Source organism: Bombina bombina, chromosome 6 (genome assembly GCF_027579735.1).
Source record: "Bombina bombina isolate aBomBom1 chromosome 6, aBomBom1.pri, whole genome shotgun sequence".
In the NCBI taxonomy this organism is placed as follows: domain Eukaryota; kingdom Metazoa; phylum Chordata; class Amphibia; order Anura; family Bombinatoridae; genus Bombina; species Bombina bombina.
Window position 1 is genome coordinate 1147656812 of NC_069504.1, and position 5788 is coordinate 1147662599.

Consider the following 5788-nt stretch of genomic DNA (forward strand, 5'->3'; position numbering starts at 1 on the left):
ATATAGATTACACAGTACAGTTACACACATAATAACACCATCTAATAAATATACCTTACACAGTACAGTTATACACATAATAACACTATCTAATAAATATACATTACACAGTACAGTTACTCTCATAATAACACTTTCTAATAAATATACATTATGTGATGAGAGTGGGAAGTGATGTCACCGGATGGGGGCGTTATTGTGTATGTCACAGTTACCAAGTTAGATGTGTTGTACAAGCTGTATACTTCTATGCTCTGCAATAAAATAGTGTTGCACCTTTTATGCTGTGTCCTGCATCTCATGACATGGTGTCAGAAGTTCTTGCCTGTGCTTCTGTTTCCTGATTAATAACGATGTTGAAGTTTACCCCACCTGAGCCTTTTGATTTCTCTCAGCCTGCAACTTGGCCCACATGGCATCAGCGGTTTCAACGCTTCAGGATTGCTTCCAAGCTGGACAAGGAAAGTGGTGAAGTACAAGGTAATTCTCTTTTATACTCTATGGGGAAAGATGTAGAGCAGTGTTCAATGCTTTTACTTTCCAAGAGGGGGAAGAATTTGACTTTGAAATAGTTATGGATAAACTCAGTGCCCACTTTGTACTCAAAACCCTGTATGAACTAGCTGAATTCTGTGAGTTTGTGTTGCTAAAGAGGAGCAAATCAAAGACATAATAGTCATAGGAATTGCAGATGCTGAAGTCTCCCTGAAGCTGCAGTTAGAGCCTGATTTAACATTGGATGGGGCTATTAGGATGGCCCACCAGAGTGAACTTGTGAAAAAGCAAAGTGCTGATCTGAGGCCCAAGAGTATTGTGGGTGAAGTGCAGCAGTTCAGGAGAGCTGCTAGTGAAAGGCACAGTGTGAGCTGTAGACCAAGGGCAACAGATAGGCCCAGAAGCAGATGGGCGCAGCATGCTCGCTGCATGCGGTGTAACTGTACCCATGATCAGAGTGTCATATGCCCTGCTAAAGACAAAAGATGTAGAAGATATAACCAAATGGGCCATTTTGAAGTGGCGTGTAAAACTGAATACATTAAGGAGATGCAGGTCCATAGTGACCAGGAGTGTCAAGAAGTGTCCTTTGTAGGGTCTGTTGTTTAACGTTCTGGTTCAGATCAAGATTGGCGGCTTACTCTTACTGTAATGGGAGCCAAAGTTGCCATTAAGATTGACACAGGAGCAGACATCACTGTTATTTCCCTTGCAGCATTAATACAACTGCCTCGACAGCCTCAGCTGGCGAAAGTTACATCAAAAGTTCATAGTCCTGGTGGCCGCATTGATTGTACAGGGAAATTTCTTGCCAGCTGCAAGTACAAACAGAGGAAATTCACCATGTGGGTACATGTGATTAGAGGTCAGTGTGTTAACAACCTATTGAGCAGAAAAGCAGCCTGTGGTTTGGGCCTGGTCACCAGAGTGAATGAGATCTCAGAAGACATGTTTGGTGAATTGGGCCTACTGAATTGCAACCCAGTCCGAATATCACTTAAAGGTGACGCAGTCCCATACAGCATTACCACTCCTCGTAGAATTCCATTCCCGCTCATGCCTCAAGTGGAGAAAAAATTTCTGCGTATGAAGAATATGGGAGTTTTTGAAGAGGTTGTTGAAGCAACTGACTGGTGTGCCCCCATTGTGCCTGATGCAGAAAAAAACCCGGTAAGGTACGCATCTGCGTAGACTTGAAAAGGCTGAATGAGGTGGTAAAGAGAGAGAGATATGTGCTGCCAACACTTGAAGACATAGCTCCGAAATTGGCTGGGGCGAAGTTCTTCTCTACACTGGATGCTTCCAGCGGCTTGTGTCAGATACCTCTAGATCCAAAGTGCCGCAAACTGACTACATTCATTACACCGGTAGGTTGGTTTTGCTTCTGCAGACTCCCCTTCAGGATATCCTCTGCTCCTGAAATCTTTCAAAGAGAGATGAGTTCTCTCCTAAGGGACCACAAGTGCACGGCAGTCATCATGGACGACATTTTGGTGTATGGGTCTACATTGGAAGAACATGATAAGCAATTGAGCTGTGTGCTGTAGACCATTAGAGAGTCTGGGCTGAAATTAAATAAGGAGAAATGCCATTTTAGGAAGGCTGAGTTATGTTACTTTGGGCATATTATCAATGGGAATGGCATCAAGTCAGACCCTAATAATATCCTTGCTATTGAACAGATGAAAAGTCCTTCTGATGTACATGAGCTGAAACAAATATTGGGCCTTGTGAATTATGTGGGCAGGTTCCTTGCAGATTTATCCACAATTCTACACCCTATTACAGAGTTGCTAAAGAAAGATATTGCCTGGGTCTGGGGACCTTCACAGGAAGAATCTTTTGTGCAGGTCAAGTCCCTGCTGGGGTCTGCCCCAGTGTTGTGGTTCTATGACCCTTCTAAAAAGACTGTGGTTAGTGCTGATGCAAGCAGTTATGGGTTAGGGGCCACCCTCCTGCAGTTTAATGAGAACAAACTACAGCCCATCGCCTACTATTCCAGTACACTGACGGCTGCTGAGTCGAAATACACCCACATTTAAAAAGAGTTCCTGGCTGCAGTTTGGGCCTGTGAGCGCTTTCAGCATTACCTAGTGGGTTTAGAGAAATTTAGTCTGGAGACTGACCATAAACCACTAGTCCCTCTAATCAACTCCTATGATATTGACAAAACACCCCCGATGCCAGAGACTTCTGATGAGGCTGCTCAGGTTCAACGTTCAGGCAGTGCATGTGCCGGGAAACAACTGGACGTGGCAGATACACTTTCCAGGCTCCCGCTGGCTGCTGCTGGAGAATCTTCAATGGAATCAGATGTGAAAGTGTATGTAGATTCAGTTCTGGCATCCAAATCCATTTTGTCAGGGAAGCTAGAGCAAATAAGAAAGGAGGACATATTTAGATACTGACCTTCAAGAGGTTATTAAGTACATAAAAGAAGGTTGGCCTGAGAGCAGAGCAGCCTGGATTTCTTTAAGTTCTTACCAGTCAGAAAGGTCGCAGCTCACATAGCTGGATGGGTTGGTGCTGTTCCAGGACCACATTGTTATTCCTGTTAGCATGCGGCAGAAGATGTTAAGCAGGATTCATGATGACCACTTGGGCATTACAAAGTGCAGAGAAAGTGCAGCTACGGCAGTATGGTGGCCTGGGATCAGTTCTGATATCGCAAGTCATGTGTCAGAATGTTCCTTTTGCCGGGAACGCCATCCTACTCAGAGAAGGGAGCCCTTGATTTCTACTCCGCTGCCTGCAGGCCTGTGGCAGAAAATAGCTGCTGATTTGTGCGAACTGCACAGGAAAAAGTAATTAGTCGTGATTGACTACTATTCCAGGTATTTGCACCCTTGAATGAGATCACAAGTCAAGCCGTTATCACTCGTCTCAAGAGCTTGTTCACCTGGTGGGGCATACCAATGGAGTTAGTAAGTGATAACGGAATGCAGTTTGCTTCCACGGAGTTCAGTTCTTTCAGCAGTGAATATGATTTTGTCCATTCTACGTCAAGTCCACATTACCCACAGGCCAATGGAATGGCTGAAAGGGCAGTTCAAACAACAAAGTTCATTTTGAAGCAATCTGAGCTGTACCTAGCCCTCTTAGCCTATAGGGTGACTCCCATTCAAGCCACGGTTTTAGCTCAGCACAGCTGATGCTAGGACATCAGATTCACATCAGATTCGCACCACTTTACCCTCTGTGGGTGTCTTCCATCCAACTAGCTCTGTTCCTCGGGATGAGGTCCTTAAGAGGGAGGAAGAGGCTAAAAGGGGCTATCGATTCTTCTACGACAGGAAACACTCTCTGAGGCCCTTGCAGGAGCTTAATGGGGCAAAGTGTCAGAGTTAAACTGGATGATGAGAAGAAATGGAAGATGCCTTCCACGGTAATAGGACGCTCTCCAGAACCAAGATCTTATGTAGTCCTTACTGATGGAGGGACAGTCACACGTTGAAATCAAAAACATCTTCAGCCAGTACCTGAGAGTTTGGGACTGGAGGCCTCAGTACCACTGCTGGTGGGATCCCCTGTTTTAAGAGGGGTGCCTTTCCCTCAGCAAGATCACAGTGGGGATACTTCTTTGCTTCCAGCAGACTCTCAATCACCTTCTTCTGTATCAGAGGACAGTTCATGTAAAATGACATCAAGTGGAAGGGTGGTGAAACTTCCAGCCCATTATCGGGATTAGCAGTAGCTATAGCAATGACCGGAAGTATGGGCAGAATAATCCCATGGTCACTGTGGACTAGGATAGTCTACCCCGATGTTCAAGTCAGGTTTGTATTTCATGTTGTTTATATATATATATATATATATATATTCTCTTTAACTTGTTATTTGTTGTATACTAAACAAAACTTTTTCTGTATGCTTCTTGTATACCTTGTTATTTGATGTATTAAAAAAAAAAAAATATGTATGCTTTGTCCTTTGAAAAGGGGGAAGATGTGATGAGATTGGGAAGTGACGTCACCGGATGGGGGCGTGGTTTAGGGCGGTTATTGTCTATGTCGCAGTTACCAAGTTAGATGTGTTGTACAAGCTGTATACTTCTATGCTCTGCAATAAAATAGCGTTGTACCTTCTATGCTGTGTCCTGCATCTCATAACACATTACACAGTACAGTTACACTCATAATAACACTGTCTAATAAATATACATTACATAGTACAGTTACACACATAATAACACTATCTAATAAAAATACATTACATAGTACAGTTACACACATAATAACACTATCTAATAAATATACAATACACAGTACAGTTACATATATTAACACTATCTAATAAATATGCATTACACAGTACAGTTACACACATAACACTGTCTAATAAATATACATTACACAGTACAGTTACACACATAATAACACTATCTAATAAATATATATTATACAGTACAGTTACATACATAATAACACTATCTAATAAATATACATTACACAGTACAGTTACACACATAATAACACTATCTAATAAATATACATTACACAGTACAGTTAAACACATAATAACAATATCTAATACATATACATTACACAGTACAGTTACACACATAATAACACTGTCTAATAAATATAAATTACACAGTACAGTTACACACATAATAACACTATCTAATAAATATACATTACACAGTACAGTTACACACATAATAACAATATCTAATAAATATACATTACACAGTACAGTTACACTCATATTAACACTCGCCTAGATTTAGAGTTCTGCGTTAGCCATCCAAACCAGCATTAGGGGGTCCTAACGCTGGTTTTGGGCTACCGCTGGTATTTAGAGTCTTGTAGGTAAGGGTCTAATGCTCACTTTCCAGCTGCGACTTTTCCATACCGCAGATCCCCTTACGTCAATTGCGTTTCCTATCTTTTCAATGGGATCTTTCTAACGCCGGTAATTAGAGTCTTGGCTGAAGTGAGCGTTAGAACTCTAACGACAAAACTCCAGCCGCAGAAAAAAGCCAAGAGTTAAGAGCTTTCTGGGCTAACGCCGGTTCATAAAGCTCTTAACTACTGTGCTCTAAAGTACACTAACACCCATAAACTACCTATGTACCCCTAAACCAAGGTCCCCCCACATCGCTGCCACTCTAATACATTTTTGTAACCCCTAATCTGCCGACCGCACACCGCCGCAACCTACATTATCCCTATGTACCCCTAATCTGCTGCCCCTAACATCGCTGACCCCTATATTATATTTATTACCCCCAAATCTGCCCCCCCCAACGTCGCTGCTACCTACCTACACTTATTAACCCCTAATCTGCCGA